The sequence below is a fragment of the Carcharodon carcharias genome, assembly GCF_017639515.1.
Source record: "Carcharodon carcharias isolate sCarCar2 chromosome X unlocalized genomic scaffold, sCarCar2.pri SUPER_X_unloc_1, whole genome shotgun sequence".
Taxonomy (NCBI): Eukaryota; Metazoa; Chordata; class Chondrichthyes; order Lamniformes; family Lamnidae; genus Carcharodon; species Carcharodon carcharias.
The window spans coordinates 392,150-412,339 of record NW_024470864.1 but is presented as its reverse complement, the minus strand read 5'-3'; the positions used below and the strand labels follow the sequence as shown (position 1 = coordinate 412,339).

The window sequence follows — 20,190 nt, the reverse complement described above, 5'->3', positions numbered from 1 at the left end:
ACACACCCCTCACTCATAAACCCTCACACACACACAAATCTCTCACTCATAAACCCTCACACACACACACACCCCTCACACATATAGACAAAACCCTCACTCACATAAACCCTCATACACACAGAAACCCCTCACACACACACCTCACACACACACATATAGACAAACCCCTCACTCACATAAACCCTCACACACACACACACCCCTCACTCATAAACCCTCACACACACACACACACCCCTCACTCATAAACCCTCACACACACACAAACCCTTCACTCATAAACCCTCACACACACACACACAAACCCCTCACTCATAAACCCTCACACACACACACCCCTCACTCATAAACCCTCACACACACACACACCCCTCACTCATAAATTCTCACACACACACCTCACTCATAAACCCTCACACACACACACACCCCTCACTCATAAATCCTCACACACACACCTCACTCATAAACCCTCACACACACACACACCCCTCACTCATAAACCCTCACACACACAAACCCCTCACTCATAAACCCTCACACACACACACACCCCTCACTCATAAACCCTCACACACACACACACCCCTCACTCATAAACCCTCACACACACACACACACAAACCCCTCACTCATAAACCCTCACACACACACACCCCTCACTCATAAACCCTCACACACACACACACACCCCTCACTCATAAACCCTCACACACACACACACCCCTCACTCATTAATCCTCACACACACACACACACACACCCCTTACTCATAAACCCTCACACACACACAAACCCCTCACTCATAAACCCTCACACACACACACACAAACACCTCACTCATAAACCCTCACACACACACACACACCCCTCACTCATAAACCCTCACACACACACACCCCTCACTCATAAACCCTCACACACACACACCCCTCACTCATAAACCCTCAAACACACACACACCCCTCACTCCTAAACCCTCACACACACACACACAAACACCTCACTCATAAACCCTCACACACACACACACCCCTCACTCATAAACCCTCACTCGCACACACACCCCTCACTCATAAACCCTCACACACACAAACCCTCACTCATAAACCCTCACCCACACACAACACCCTCACTCCAAAACCCTCAAACACACACACACCCCTCACACATAAACCATCACCACACACACCCCCTACATCATAAACCCACCACACACCTACACCCTCACTCATAAACCCTACCACACACACACACACCCTCACTCATAAAGCCTCACAACACACAACACCCCCTCACTCATACACCCTCACACACACACACCTCCTCACTTCATAACCCATCAAACACACACACACCCCTCACTCATAAACACTCCACAACACCACACCCCTCACTCATAAAGCCCTCACACACACACACACCACTCACTCATTAACCCTCACACACACACCCCTACTCATAAACCCTCACACACACACAAACCCCTCACCTCATAAACCTCCACTCCACACACACAATCCCCTCACTCATAAACCCTAACACACACACACCCCTCACTCATAAACCCTCACACACACACACACCCCTCACTCATAAACCCTCACACACACACAAACCCCTCACTCATAAACCCTCACACACACACACAACACCTCACTCATAAACCCTCACACACACACACACCCCTCACTCATAAACCCTCACACACACACACACCCTCACTCATAAACCCTCACACACACACACACAAACACCTCACTCATAAACCCTCAAACACACACACACCCCTCACTCATAAACCCTCACACACCACACACACACACCCTCACTCATAAACCCTCACACGCACACACACCCCTCACTCATAAATCCTCACACACACACACACCCCTCACTCATAAACCCTCACACACACACACCCCTCACTCATAAACCCTCACACACACACAAACCCCTCACTCATAAACCCTCACACACACACACACACACACACACACCCCTCACTCATAAACACTCACACACACACCCCTCACTCATAAACCCTCACTCGCACACACACCCCTCACTCATAAACCCTCACACACACACCCCTCACTCATAAACCCTCACACACACACACACCCCTCACTCATAAACCCTCACTCACACACACAATCCCCTCACTCATAAACCCTAACACACACACACCCCTCACCATAAACCCTCACACACACACACACACCCCTCACTCATAAACCCTCACACACACACACACCCCTCACTCATAAACCCTCACCCACACACACACCCCTCACTCATAAACCCTCACACACACACACACACACCCCTCACTCATAAACCCTCACACACACACACCCCTCACTCATAAAACCTCACACACATACACCCCTCACTCATAAACCCTCACACACACACACCCCTCATTCATAAACCTCACACACACACACACCCCTCACTCAGAAACCCTCACACACACACACACCCCTCACTCATAAACACTCACACACACACACAACCCTCACTCATAAACCCTCACACACACACACACCTCACTCATAAACCCTCACACACACACACACCCCTCACTCATAAACCCTCACACACACACCCACCCCTCACTCATAAACCCTCACACACACACACCGCTCACTCATAAACCCTCACACACACACACACCCCTCACTCATAAACCCTCACACACACACACCCCTCACTCATAAACCCTCACACACACACACCCCTCACTCATAAACCCTCACCCACATACACACCCCTCACTCATAAACCCTCACACACACCACACCCCTCACTCATAAACCCTCACACACACACACCCCTCACTCATAAACCCTCACACACACACACCCCTCACTCATAAACCCTCACCCACACACACACCGCTCATAAACCCTCACACACACACCCCTCACTCATAAACCCTCACACACACACACACACCCCTCACTCATAAACCCTCACACACACACACCCCTCACTCATAAACCCTCACACACACACACACCGTTCACTGATAAACCCTCACACACACACACACCCTCACTCATAAACCCCTCACCACACCACACACCCTCACTCATAAACCCTCACACACCACACACCCCTCACACATATAGACAAACCCTCACTCACATAAACTACACACACACACAAACCCCTCACTCACAAAACCCTCTAACACACCTCACACACACACATAACAAACCCTCACTCACCAAAACCCTCACTCATAAACCCTCACACACACACACACACACCTCACTCATAAACCCTCACACACACACACACACCCCTCACTCATAAACCCTCACACACACACACACCCCTCACTCATAAACCTTCAAACACACACACACACCCCTCACTCATAAACCCTCACACACACACACCCCTCACTCATAAACCCTCACACACACACACACCCCTCACTCATAAACCCTCACACACACACACACACACCTCACTCATAAACCCTCACACACACACACACCCCTCACTCATAAACCCTCACACACACACACACCCTTCACTCATAAACCCTCAAACACACACACACCCCTCACTCATAAACCCTCACACACACACACCCCTCACTCATAAACCCTCACACACATACACCCCGCACTCATAAACCCTCACACACACACACCCCTCACCCATAAACCCTCACACACACACACACCCCTCACTCATAAACCCTCACACACACACACACCCTTCACTCATAAAGACTCACACACACACCCCTCACTCATAAACCCTCACACACACACACACACCCCTCACTCATCAACCCTCACACACACACACACCCCTCACTCATAAACCCTCACACACACACACAACCCCTCACCCTCACACACACACACCCCTCACTCATAAACCCTCACACACACACACACCCCTCACTCATAAACCCTCACACACACACACCCCTCACTCATAAACCCTCACACACACACACACACACACACACCCCTCACTCATAAACCCTCACACACACACACACCCCTCACTCATAAACCCTCACACACACACACCCCTCACTCATAAACCCTCACACACACACAACCCCTCACTCATAAACCCTCACACACACACACCCCTCACTCATAAACCCTCACCCACACACACACCCCTCACTCATAAACCCTACACACACACACACCCCTCACTCATAAACCCTCACACAACACACACCCCTCACTCATAAACCCTCACACACACACACCCTCACTCATAAACCCTCACACACACACCCCTCACTCATAAACCCTCACCCACACACACACCCCTCATAAACCCTCACACACCACACCCCTCACTCATAAACCCTCACTCACACACACAACCCCTCACCCTCACACACACACAACCCCTCACCCTCACACACACACACACCCCCTCACCCTCACACACACACACACACACACCCCTCACCCTCACCCTCACACACACACACACACACACCCCTCACTCATAAACCCTCACACACACACACACACCCCTCACTCATAAACCCTCACACACACACACCCCTCACTCATAAACCCTCACACACACACACACCCCTCACTCATCAACCCTCACACACACACACACACACACAGCCCTCACTCATAAACCCTCACACACACACACACCCCTCACTCATAAACCCTCGCACACACACACACCTCACTCATAAACCCTCACACACACACTCCTCACTCATAAACCCTCACCCACACACACACCCCTCATAAACCCTCACACACAGACCCCTCACTCATAAACCCTCACACACACACACACCCCTCATAAACCCACACACACACACACACCCCTCACTCATAAACCCTCACACACACACACCCCTCACTCATAAACCCTCACACACACACACACACACCCCTCACTGATAAACCCTCACACACACACACCTCTCACTCATAAACCCTCACACACACACACACACACCCCTCAGTCATAAACCCTCACACACACACACACACACCCCTCACTGATAAACCCTCACACACACACACACACACACACACACCCCTCACTCATAAACCCTCACACACACACAAATCTCTCACTCATAAACCCTCACACACACACACACCCCTCACACATATAGACAAAACCCTCACTCACATAAACCCTCATACACACAGAAACCCCTCACACACACACCTCACACACACACATATAGACAAACCCCTCACTCACATAAACCCTCACACACACACACACCCCTCACTCATAAACCCTCACACACACACACCCCTCACTCATAAACCCTCACACACACACACACACCCCTCACTCATAAACCCTCACACACACACAAACCCTTCACTCATAAACCCTCACACACACACACACAAACCCCTCACTCATAAACCCTCACACACACACACCCCTCACTCATAAACCCTCACACACACACACACCCCTCACTCATAAATTCTCACACACACACCTCACTCATAAACCCTCACACACACACACACCCCTCACTCATAAATCCTCACACACACACCTCACTCATAAGCCCTCACACACACACACACCCCTCACTCATAAACCCTCACACACACAAACCCCTCACTCATAAACCCTCACACACACACACCCCTCACTCATAAACCCTCACACACACACACACCCCTCACTCATAAACCCTCACACACACACACACACAAACCCCTCACTCATAAACCCTCACACACACACACCCCTCACTCATAAACCCTCACACACACACACACACCCCTCACTCATAAACCCTCACACACACACACACCCCTCACTCATTAATCCTCACACACACACACACACACACCCCTTACTCATAAACCCTCACACACACACAAACCCCTCACTCATAAACCCTCACACACACACACACAAACACCTCACTCATAAACCCTCACACACACACACACCCCTCACTCATAAACCCTCACACACACACACCCCTCACTCATAAACCCTCACACACACACACCCCTCACTCATAAACCCTCAAACACACACACACCCCTCACTCATAAACCCTCACACACACACACACAAACACCTCACTCATAAACCCTCACACACACACACCCCTCACTCATAAACCCTCACACGCACACACACCCCTCACTCATAAACCCTCACACACACACCCCTCACTCATAAACCCTCACACACACACACACACACACCCCTCACTCATAAACCCTCACACGCACACACACCCCTCACTCATAAACCCTCACACACACACACACCCCTCACTCATAAACCCTCACACACACACACACACCCCTCACTCATAAACCCTCACACACACACAAACCCCTCACTCATAAACCCTCACACACACACACCCCTCACTCATAAACCCTCAAACACACACACACCCCTCACTCATAAACCCTCACACACACACCCCTCACTCATAAACCCTCACACACATACACCCCTCACTCATAAACCCTAACACACACACACCCCTCACTCATAAACGCTCACACACACATACACCCCTCACTCATAAACCCTCACACACACACACACTCCTCACTCATAAACCCTCACACACACACACCCCTCACTCATAAACACTCACACACACACCCCTCACTCATAAACCCTCACACACACACACACCCCTCACTCATAAACCCTCACACACACACCCCTCACTCATAAACCCTCACACACACACAAACCCCTCACTCATAAACCTTCACTCACACACACAATCCCCTCACTCATAAACCCTAACACACACACACCCCTCACTCATAAACCCTCACACACACACAAACCCCTCACTCATAAACCCTCACACACACACACAAACACCTCACTCATAAACCCTCACACACACACACACCCCTCACTCATAAACCCTCACACACACACACACCCCTCACTCATAAACCCTCACACACACACACACACAAACACCTCACTCATAAACCCTCAAACACACACACACCCCTCACTCATAAACCCTCACACACTCACACACACACACCCCTCACTCATAAACCCTCACACGCACACACACCCCTCACTCATAAATCCTCACACACACACACACCCCTCACTCATAAACCCTCACACACACACACACCCCTCACTCATAAACCCTCACACACACACAAACCCCTCACTCATAAACCCTCACACACACACACACACACACACACCCCTCACTCATAAACACTCACACACACACCCCTCACTCATAAACCCTCACACACACACACACACACCCCTCACTCATAAACCCTCACACACACACCCCTCACTCATAAACCCTCACACACACACAAACCCCTCACTCATAAACCCTCACTCACACACACAATCCCCTCACTCATAAACCCTAACACACACACACCCCTCACCATAAACCCTCACACACACACACACCCCTCACTCATAAACCCTCACACACACACACACCCCTCACTCATAAACCCTCACCCACACACACACCCCTCACTCATAAACCCTCACACACACACACACACACCCCTCACTCATAAACCCTCACACACACACACACACACCCCTCACTCATAAACCCTCACACACACACACCCCTCACTCATAAACCCTCACACACACACCCCTCACTCATAAACCCTCACCCACACACACACCCCTCATAAACCCTCACACACACACACACCCCTCACTCATAAACCCTCACACACACACACACCCCTCATAAACCCTCACACACACACACACACCCCTCACCCATAAACCCTCACACAAACACACACACCCCTCACTCATAAACCCTCACACACACACACACCCCTCACTCATAAACCCTCAAACACACACACACACCCCTCACTCATAAACCCTCACACACACACACACTCCTCACTCATAAACCCACACACACACACACACCCCTCATTCATAAACCCTCACACACACACACACCCCTCACTCATAAACCCTCACACACACACACACCCCTCACTCATAAACCCTCACACACACACACCCCTCACTCATAAACCCTCACACACACACAAATTCCTCACTCATAAACCCTCACACACACACACACCCCTCACACATATAGACAAAACCCTCACACATAAATCCTCACACACACATATAGACAAACCCCTCACTCACATAAACCCTCATACACACAGAAACCCCTCACACACACACCTCACACGCACACATATAGACAAACCCCTCACTCACATAAACCCTCACACACACACACACACCCCTCACTCATAAACCCTCACACACACACACACACACACCCCTCACTCATAAACCCTCACACACACCCCTCACATAAACCCTCACACACACCCCTCGCACACACAAATCCTTCATACACGCATAAACCCTCACTCACACACACCCCTCGCACACATATAGACAAACCCCTCACATAAACTCTCACACACACATATAGACAAAACCCTCACATAAACTCTCACACACAGAAACCCTTCACACACACACACACCCCTCACACATATAGACAAAACCCTCACTCACATAAATCCTCACACACACCCTTCACACACACAAATCCCTCACACACACATATAGACAAACCCCTCACTCACATAAACCCTCACACATACAGAAACCCCTCACACACACACAACCCTCACACACACATATAGACAAAACCCTCACTCACATAAATCCTCACACACACCCCTCACACACACAAATCCCTCACACACACATATAGACAAAACCCTCACTCACATAAACCCTCACACGCACAGAAACCCCTCACACACACACACACCTCACACACACATATAGACAAACCCCTCACTCACATAAACCCTCACACATACAGAAACCCTTCACACACACACACACCTCACACATACACACCCCTCACACACACAAATCCCTCACACACACATATAGACAAAACCCTCACTCACATAAACCCTCACACACACACAAACCCCTCACACACACACACACCTCACACACACACACCCCTCACACACACATATAGACAAACCCCTCACTCACATAAACCCTCACACATACAGAAACCCTTCACACACACACACCCCTCACACACACATATAGACAAACCCCTCACTCACATAAACCCTCACACACACACACCTCACACACATATAGACAAAACCCTCACTCACATAAACCCTCACACATACAGAAACCCTTCACACACACACACCCCTCACACACACATATAGACAAACCCGTCACTCACATAAACCCTCACACACACACACCTCACACACATATAGACAAAACCCTCACTCACATAAACCCTCACACATACAGAAACCCTTCACACACACACCCCTCACACACACATATAGACAAACCCCTCACTCACATAATCCCTCACACACACACCTCACACACACACACACCTCACACACACATATAGACAAAACCCTCACTCACATAAACCCTCACACACACAAATCCCTCACACACACATATCCCTCATACATCCACAAACCCCTCACACAGACAAATCCCTCATACATACACACACAAACCCCTCACTCACACATACACACAGGTACAGACAAACCCCTCACACACACACAAACCCCTCACTCATACACACATACACACAAACACCTCACACACACACACAGGTACAGACAAACCCCTCACACACACACAAACCCCTAACACATACACACAAACCCCTCACTCACACACACACACGCACAGGTACAGACCAACCCCTCACACACACACCCCCCTCACACACACATATAGACAAACCCCTCACACACACACACACACAGGTACAGATAAACCCCTCACACACACACAAATGCCTAACACATACACACAAACCCCTCACACACACAAATCCCTCATACACACATAGAGACAAACCCCACACTCACATAAACCCTCACACACACAAACCCTTCACACACACAATTCGCTCTTACACACATATCGACAAATCCCTCACTCACATAAACCCTCACACACATAGAAACCCTCACATACACAAGTCCCTCACACACACATATAGACAAACGCCTCACTCACATAAACCCTCACACACACCCCTCACACACACAAATCCTTCAAACACGCATAAACCCTCACTCACACACACCCCTCACACACATATAGACAAACCCCTCACTTAAACCCTCACACACACAGAAACCCCTCACACACACCTCACACAAACATATAGACAAACCCCTCACTCACATAAACCCTCACACATACAGAAACCCTTCACACACACACACCCCTCACTCACATAAACCCTCATACACACAGAAACCCCTCACACACACACCTCACACACACATATAGACAAACCCCTCACTCACATAAACCCTCACACACACACCTCACACACACATATAGACAAAACCCTCACATAAACCCTCACACACACACACCTCACACACACATATAGACAAAACCCTCACTCACATAAACCCTCACACATACAGAAACCCTTCACACACACACACCCCTCACACACACATATAGACAAACCCCTCACATAAACCCTCACACACACACCCCTCACACACACACACACACACAACCCCCTCACACACAATCATTCATACACACATAAACTCTCACACACACATACCTCTCATACACACATATAGACAAACCCCTCACTCACATAAACCCTCACACACACAGAAACCTTTCACACACACAAACCCCTCACACACACAGAAACCCTCACACACACAAATCCCTCATACATACACACACAAACCCCTCACTCACACATACACACAGGTACAGACAAACCCCTCACACACACAAATCCCTCATACATACACACAAACCCCTCACTCACACATACACACAGGTACAGACAAACCCCTCACACACTCAAATCCCTCATACATACACACACAAATCCCTCACTCACACATACACACAGGTACAGACAAACCCCTCACACACACATAAACCCCTCACTCATACACACATACACACAAACCCCTCACACACACAAATCCCTCATACACACACACACAAACCCCTCACTCACACATACACACAGGTACAGACAAACCCCTCACACACACACAAACCCCTAACACTCACAAACCCCTCACTCACACACACACACAGGTACAGACAAACCCCTCACACACACACAAACCCCTCACTCATACACACATACACACAAACCCCTCACACACACAAATCCCTCATACACACACACACAAAACCCTCACTCACACATACACACAGGTACAGACAAACCCCTCACACACACAAATCCCTCATACATACACACACAAACCCCTCACTCACACATACACACAGGTACAGACAAACCCCTCACACACACAAATCCCTCATACATACATACAAACCCCTCACTCACACATACACATAGGTACAGACAAACCCCTCACACACACAAATCCCTCATACATACACACACAAACCCCTCACTCACACATACACACAGGTACAGACAAACCCCTCACACACACAAATCCCTCATACATACACATAAACCCCTCACTCATACATACACACAGGTACAGACAAACCCCTCACACACACACAAACCCCTCACACACACAAATCCCTCATACATACACACAAACCCCTCACTCACACATACACCCAGGTACAGACAAGCCCCTCACACACACACACAAACCCCTAACACATACACTCAAACCCCTCACACACACAAACCCCTCACACACACAAACCCCTCACATGCAGAGACATGGACACAGAGCCATAAACAGCCATTCATTTGCACAGAGACACACAGATACACATGCATAAGGACACACAGACACACAAACATACTCACACATTTAACTCATACATTTTACGCAAACATATACACAAACAAACACTGATGCTCCCAGATACACACCAACACCCAAAGACTCTCCCACAGATGGATACACACATACTACAGATAGCCAGAGAGACACATGTACAGACAGCCCCACACACACAGTCACACATACTCATGCACACACCAACTCGTGCACACTTATAGACACACACAGCCCCTATAGCACACTGGACAATGATCAGGAGCAGGAACACCAGCTGCTTTGTCACTTCTCTGCTCCTGGAACACTAGGGCCATCAAGTGCCAGACAACTCACCTAAACTCACATCAAGTAACTCACAATCTCTAGGCGATACATGGAGCTGTAAACCGTACTCGCTACTGGCCCCTTCAGATTCAGTCCCAACTCATGCAGGGACCGCCCTGGTGCTCTCCCGCTTTTCTCCTCTATGAGAGGGTGGGTACTGAGGGAGTGCTGCACTGTCAGAGGGTCGGTGCTGAGGGGGTGTTGCACTGTCAGAGGGTGGGTACTGAGGGAGTGCTGCACTGTCAGAGGGTCGGTGCTGAGGGAGTGCTGCACTGTCAGAGGGTCGGTGCTGAGGGAGTGTTGCACTGTCAGAGGGTCGGTGCTGAGGGAGTGTTGCACTGTCAGAGGGTCGGTGCTGAGGGAGTGTTGCACTGTCAGAGGGTCGGTGCTGAGGGAGTGCTGCACTGTCAGAGGGTCGGTGCTGAGGGAGTGCTGCACTGTCAGAGGGTCGGTGCTGAGGGAGAGCTGCACTGTCAGAGGGTCGGTGCTGAGGGAGTGCTGCACTGTCAGAGGGTCGGTGCTGAGGGAGTGCTCTGCTGTCAAAGGGGCGGTACCGAGGAAGTGCTGCACTGTCAGAGAGGCGGTACTGAGGGAGTGCTGCACTGTCAGAGAGGCGGTACTGAGGGAGTGTTGCACTGTTGGAGGGTCAGTACTGAAGGAGCCCCACACTGTTGGTGGGTCAGTACTGAGGGAGCCCCGCGCTGTCGGAGGGTCAGCGCTGAGGGAGCGCCGCACTGTCGGAGGGTCAGTGCTGAGGGAGAGCCGCACTGTCGGAGGGTCAGTGCTGAGGGAGAGCCGCACTGTCGGAGGGTCAGTGCTGAGGGAGAGCCGCACTGTGGGAGGGTCAGTGCTGAGGGAGAGCCGCACTGTCGGAGGGTCAGTGCTGAGGGAGAGCCACACTGTGGGAGGGTCAGTGCTGAGGGAGACCCGCACTGTCGGAGGGTCAGTACCGAGGGAGAGCCGCACTGTCGGAGTGTCAGTGCTGAGGGAGAGCCGCACTGTCGGAGGGTCAGTACCGAGGGAGAGCCGCACTGTCGGAGTGTCAGTGCTGAGGGAGAGCCGCACTGTCGGAGGGTCAGTGCTGAGGGAGAGCCGCACTGTCGGAGGGTCAGTGCTGAGGGAGAGCCGCACTGTCAGAGGGTCAGTGCTGAGGGAGAGCCGCACTGTCGGAGGGTCAGTGCTGAGGGAGAGCCGCACTGTCAGAGGGTCAGTGCTGAGGGAGAGCCGCACTGTCGGAGGGTCAGCGCTGAGGGAGAGCCGCACTGTCGGAGGGTCAGCGCTGAGGGAGAGCCGCACTGTCGGAGGGTCAGCGCTGAGGGAGAGCCGCACTGTCGGAGGGTCAGCGCTGAGGGAGAGCCGCACTGTCGGAGGGTCAGTGCTGAGGGAGAGCCGCACTGTCGGAGGTCCTGTCTTTTGGATGAGATGTTAAACCAGGGCCCCGGGTGCCTTCTTGGGTGGATTGAAAAGATGTTTTGAAGAAGAGCAGGGGGGGAGTCTTCCCCGGTACCCCAGGGTTCATCTTCATCCCGGAACCAGCATCACTAAAAAGCAGGTGACCTGGGCATTCATCACTTTGCTGTTTGTGGGATCTTGCTGTGCGCAAATTGGCTGCTTCGCTCCCTACGCTGCAACATCAAAAGGCATCCTCTCTCTCTTCAGTGATCCGTGTTTCTTCTCTGTCTCTCTTCTCTCTCTCTCTCCCCCTTTCTCTCTCTGTCTCTCTCTCTCTGTCCCTGTCTCTCTCTCTCTCTCACTCTGTCTTTCTGTGAAGTTTTCTCTTCTATTCTTCCAACAACTTCAGATAACAGCACAAAATTATCCATCAGCTTAAAGCAGGAGCCAGGAAATGGAGAAAAGTCACTCTGCGGCACTACAGGGTGTTCCTCTTCCAATGTAACTGTGATACATCGATGGGGACAGTGGAGGGGGAGCTTTACTCTGTATCTAACCCCGTGCTGTACCTGTCCTGGGAGTGTTTGATGGGGACAGTGTAGAGGGAGATTTACTCTGTATCTAACCCCGTGCTGTACCTGTCCTGGGAGTGTTTGATGTGGACGGTGTAGAGGGAGCTTTACTCTGTATCTAACCCCGTGCTGTACCTGTCCTGGGAGTGTTTGATGGAACAGAGTGTTTCTCTGTCCCCCCATCTCTCGCTCCCCTCCCCTCTCACCTGTGTTTGTCCCTTTCTCTCTCCCTCCCCTCTGTCTGTCTCTCTTCTCGCTGTCTTTGTCTGTTCTCTCTCTCTTTCTCTCGCTTTCAGCCCCTGTCTCTTTCTCTGTGTTTCTCTCTCTCTCTCTTGCTTTCTCACTCTCTCTCTCCCCTCTGCCCATCTGTGTGTTTTCTCTGCCTCTCTATCTCTCGCTTTCCCTCTTCCCTCTCTCCCTCCCTCTCTCTCTCTCTCTTTCTCTTTCTCTTTCCCTGTCCCTCTACACCGGCTTGGCCAGGTTAACTGCCCGGTCAAAAATTAAGTCCATGTGTTTCTCAGAACAGGAAACACTGGGACATAAGCAACGTGAGAGGCCCTCGCACCTGCTACCCCATCCAATAAGTTCACAGCCGACCCTCCACCTCGAACACGCTCTCCCCGCCCTATCCCTCGACTCCCTCAATGTCCGAAAAACCTACCAGCCCGCTTCACATTGCTGGAGGATCATCCAAATCCGCAGCACAGTTGGAGGCCATTCAACCCATCGTGCCTGTGCTGACTCTTTGAGAGGTCTATCCAATTAGTCCCCGCTCTCCACCTGCTGCACCCCCACCCCCGCTTCCACTCCCCTCCCCCCACCCCACTTTTGAAAGTTCCTATTGAATCCCCTTCGAGTGTTTATCTGATTGCTCCCCCCCCCCACCATTGAATCTGCTTCCACCGCCCTTTCAGGCAGCGCCTTCCAGATCGCAACAACTCGCTGTGTTTATAAACAATAATTCTTCCCATCTCCCCCCCAACCCCCACTACCCCCCACCCTCTGGTTCTGTTACCGATTCTCTTCAACCTGTGTCTCCCTCTGGTTACCGACCCTCCCACCACTGGGAAACAGTCTCTCCCTCTCTCTACTCTACCCCAAACCCACCCCCCACCCTCTGGTTCTGTTACCGATTCTCTTCAACCTGTGTCCCCCTCTGGTTACCGACCCTCCCACCACTGGGAAACAGTCTCTCCCTCTCTCTACTCTACCCCAAACCGCACCCCCCCCACCCTGTGATGTCCAGCACCCTCTTGCCTGTCCTGAATTGCAGCCCACCACTCCCCCCTCAAACATTAGACCCTCTCTCCCTGCTGCCAAAGCACCCCCACCCCCAACCCCACCCTCCCCACCTCCCTCACCCACCTCCCATTCCTAACATCGGCACTTACCGGATCATCGCTAGTGTCGGGAGTCCTGGGGATACCAGTCCTCGTTCTCGATCTTGCAGAGGGAGAGAGAGAGAGAGAGAGAGAGGTGGAGGGACAGCCGGTGGGTGGGTGGGTGGGCGGAGGAGAGGGGGGAAATGGGCTGGCGCTTGAGGTGGTGGAGTCGGAGGTGGGGGGCTCTCTGCAGGCTTCTGCGCTGTAAACCCCTCCGCTCTCTCTCTCTCTCCCGCTCTCTCTCTCTCTCTCTCTCTCCCGCTCTCTCTTTCTTTCTCTCTCGCTGGCAACGGAACCAAGACCGTGTCTCAGACCTGTCCTGGGCTGAGACTGGAGGCTGTGTGCTGCACACTGGCTGGCTGGGTCTCTCTCTCTCTCTCTCTCTCTCGCTATCTATCTCTGTGTGTGCCTGTGTGTGTGTGTGTGTGTGTGTGTGTGTGTGTATGTATTGGACTGGACTGGTCTACCCGCCCACTCTCCTCCTCCCTCTTCCCCCCGCCCCTCTTCCACACCCCCCCCCACCCCCCACCCAGCACCAGCCTATCCCCTGCTCGCACACCACCACACCAACCCCCCCCGAGCCCCCCCCAACTCCACAACCAACCTCTTTATCTCAGCCCAGCGGTTCAGTGTTTTACGAAAAGCCACAGGACATAATAGCAACAGGCTTCCCTGACCCACCCTCTCGCTCTCATCTCTGGTAAGCCACAGGACAGTTCAAGGAAATTGGCTCATGTCAAGAGAGCTCATGTGTGGCTTCCAGGTCCCAAACCAATGCCATTGCACAGAGACTAACCCACATCCTCATTTGGCTGAACTCTCCCACAGGGATCCTTGGGAAAGCAGTCTAGGGAGCACGACAGGATGGAGCTCTGTCATTTCTCTCTCTCTCTCTCCCTCCCTCCCTCGCTCTTTCTCCCCTCTTCCTGAATCTCCTGTTCTTTCCCTTACACGCCCCTCAAACCCTTTCCCTCCAATGCCTCTTGCTATTGGTCTCCTCCATTTCACACCGGGGAGCGTGTCAGTATTTACAGGGGGTCCCCAGGGAGTGTGTCAGTATTTACAGGGGGTCCCCGGGGAGTGTGTCAGTATTTACAGGGTGTCCCCGGGGAGTGTGTCAGTATTTACAGGGTGTCCCCGGGGAGTGTGTCAGTATTTACAGGGTGTCCCCGGGGAGTGTGTCAGTATTTACAGGGTGTCCCCGGGGAGTGTGTCAGTATTTACAGGGGGTCCCCGGGGAGTGTGTCAGTATTTACAGGGGGTCCCCGGGGAGTGTGTCAGTATTTACAGGGGGTCCCCAGGGAGTGTGTCAGTATTTACAGGGGGTCCCTGGGGTGTGTGTCAGTATTTACAGGGGGTCCTCGGGGAGTGTGTCAGTATTTACAGGGGGTCCTCGGGGAGTGTGTCAGTATTTACAGGGGGTCCCCGGGGAGTGTGTCAGTATTTACAGGGGGTCTCCGGGGAGTGTGTCAGTATTTACAGGGGGTCCCTGGGGTGTGTGTCAGTATTTACAGGGGGTCCCCAGGGAGTGTGTCAGTATTTACAGGGGGGGTCCCCGGGGAGTGTGTCAGTATTTACAGGGGGGGTCCCCGGGGAGTGTGTCAGTATTTACAGGGGGTCCCCGGGGAGTGTGTCAGTATTTACAGGGGGTCCCTGGGGTGTGTGTCAGTATTTACAGGGGGTCCCCGGGGAGTGTGTCAGTATTTACAGGGGGTCCCCAGGGAGTGTGTCAGTATTTACAGGGGGTCCCCGGGGAGTGTGTCAGTATTTACAGGGGGTCCCCGGGGAGTGTGTCAGTATTTACAGGGTGTCCTCGGGGAGTGTGTCAGTATTTACAGGGGGTCCCCGGGGAGTGTGTCAGTATTTACAGGGGGTCCCCGGGGAGTGTGTCAGTATTTACAGGGGGTCCCCGGGGAGTGTGTCAGTATTTACAGGGGGTCCCTGGGGTGTGTGTCAGTATTTACAGGGGGTCCCCGGGGAGTGTGTCAGTATTTACAGGGGGTCCCCAGGGAGTATGTCAGTATTTACAGGGGGTCCCCGGGGAGTGTGTCAGTATTTACAGGGGGTCCCCGGGGAGTGTGTCAGTATTTACAGGGGGTCCCCAGGGAGTGTGTCAGTATTTACAGGGGGTCCCTGGGGTGTGTGTCAGTATTTACAGGGGGTCCTCGGGGAGTGTGTCAGTATTTACAGGGGGTCCTCGGGGAGTGTGTCAGTATTTACAGGGGGTCCCCGGGGAGTGTGTCAGTATTTACAGGGGGTCTCCGGGGAGTGTGTCAGTATTTACAGGGGGTCCCCAGGGAGTGTGTCAGTATTTACAGGGGGGTCCCCGGGGAGTGTGTCTGTATTTACAGGGTGTGTCCCTGGGGTGTGTGTCAGTATTTACAGGGGGTCCCCAGGGAGTGTGTCAGTATTTACAGGGGGGGTCCCCGGGGAGTGTGTCAGTATTTACAGGGGGGGTCCCCGGGGAGTGTGTCAGTATTTACAGGGGGTCCCCGGGGAGTGTGTCAGTATTTACAGGGGGTCCCTGGGGTGTGTGTCAGTATTTACAGGGGGTCCCCGGGGAGTGTGTCAGTATTTACAGGGGGTCCCCAGGGAGTATGTCAGTATTTACAGGGGGTCCCCGGGGAGTGTGTCAGTATTTACAGGGGGTCCCCGGGGAGTGTGTCAGTATTTACAGGGGGTCCCCAGGGAGTGTGTCAGTATTTACAGGGGGTCCCTGGGGTGTGTGTCAGTATTTACAGGGGGTCCTCGGGGAGTGTGTCAGTATTTACAGGGGGTCCCCAGGGAGTGTGTCAGTATTTACAGGGGGTCCTCGGGGAGTGTGTCAGTATTTACAGGGGGTCCCTGGGGTGTGTGTCAGTACTTACAGGGGGTCCCTGGGGAGTGTGTCAGTATTTACAGGGGGTCGCCGGGGAGTGTGTCAGTATTTACAGGGTGATCTCCGGGGAGTGTGTCATTATTTACAGGGGGTACACGGGGAGTGTGTCAGTATTTACAGGGGGTCTCCAGGGAGTGTGTCAGTATCTACCAGAGGTACCTGGGGAGTGTGTCAGTATTTACAGGGGGTTCCTGGGGAGTGTGTCAAACGTCTGTCTTCAAGTCACCCGTTCTGTTAATGTGAAACAAACCTTCCTGGCTGTCTTGTTGTCAGGAATATTAACTACTCCCTCACCAGTGTGTGTAATTATTTAATCTAAACTCTCTCTCTCAGCCAGTCACAGACAGTGTTACATTGTCCCCTGGTCAGGCAATGCCTCAATTTCAAAATGTCGTATTCCTGTTCCAATCCCCCAGCCCCCTCTCCCCCTCCCTATCTCTGTAACCTCCTCCAGCCCCTACAACCCTCCCCTATCTCTGTAACCTCCTCCAGCCCCTACACCCCTCCCTATCTCTGTAACCTCCTCCAGCCCCTACACCCCTCCCTATCTCTGTAACCTCCTCCAGCCCCTACAACCCTCCCCTATCTCTGTAACCTCCTCCAGCCCCTACACCCCTCCCTATCTCTGTAACCTCCTCCAGCCCCTACACCCCTCCCTATCTCTGTAACCTCCTCCAGCCCCTACACCCCTCCCTATCTCTGTAACCTCCTCCAGCCCCTACATTCATCCCTATCTCTGTACCTCCTCCAGCCCCTATACCCCTATCTCTGTAACCTCCTCCAGTCCCAACAAACCTCCCTATCTCTGTATCTTCCTCGAGCACCTACAACCATCCCTATCTCTGTAACCTCCTCCAGCCCCTATAACCCTATCTCTGTGACCTCCTCCAGCCCCTACAACACTCCCAATCTCTGTAACCTCCTCCAGCCCCTACACCCCTCCCTATCTCTGTAACCTCCTCCAGTCCCTACACCCCTCCCTATCTCTGTAACCTCCTCCAGCCCCTACACCCCTCCCTATCTCTGTAACCTCCTCCAGCCCCTATAACCCTATCTCTGTGACCTCCTCCAGCCCCTACACCCCTCCCTATCTCTGTAAACTCCTCCAGCCCCTACAACCCTCCCTATCTCTGTAACCTCCTCCAGCCCCTACACCCCTCCCTATCTCTGTAACCTCCTCCAGCCCCTACACCCCTCCCTATCTCTGTAAACTCCTCCAGCCCCTACACCCCTCCCTATCTCTGTAACCTCCTCCAGCCCCTACACCCCTCCCTATCTCTGTAACCTCCTCCAGTCCCTACACCCCTCCCTATCTCTGTAACCTCCTCCAGCCCCTTCAACCCTCCCTATCACTGTAACCTCCTCCAGTCCCTACAACCCTCCCTATCTCTGTAACCTCCTCCAGCCCCTACAACCCTCCCTATCTCTGTAACCTCCTCCAGCCCCTCCCGGGGTCGGGGTTGGTGGGGGGGTGGTGGGGGGGTGGTGGGGGGGGGTGGTGGGGGGTGGTGGGGGGTTGGGGGGGGTTGGTGGGAGTTGGTGGGCAGGTGGTGGGGGTGGGGTGGTGTGAGTGCCCCTCCTCCTGTCCCTCCTTTTCAGCCTGCGACCTCCGGCTGCGCACTCCACAGGATGTTGCTTAAACAGCCTGTGGCGTTGCGCAAAGTGGAGGCAATCAAGGTTTTGGAATGAAATGCTCTTCCTTTTCATCGCCTCTCTCTCTCTCTCTCTCTGGCCCACCCCCCCCCCAACACCCCCAGCTCGCGCACAGCAAGATCCCACGCCCAGCGACGTGTCGGATGCCGTGTCGCCCAGTT

The 20,190-nt window shown here is 52.5% G+C and overlaps 1 protein-coding gene across 1 annotated transcript in view; it reads right to left on the bottom strand.

The window, feature by feature from the left end:
* The window catches only part of LOC121275066 (transcription factor NF-E2 45 kDa subunit-like), a 50,307-nt gene extending 34,369 nt beyond the window's left edge, over positions 1-15,938 (bottom strand). Inside the window, exon 1 of the mRNA XM_041182461.1 lies at positions 15,508-15,938. The gene's annotated coding sequence lies outside the window, so the exon portion shown is untranslated. The remainder of the gene's footprint in view (positions 1-15,507) is intronic.
* Between the last annotated feature and the right edge of the window lie 4,252 nt (positions 15,939-20,190).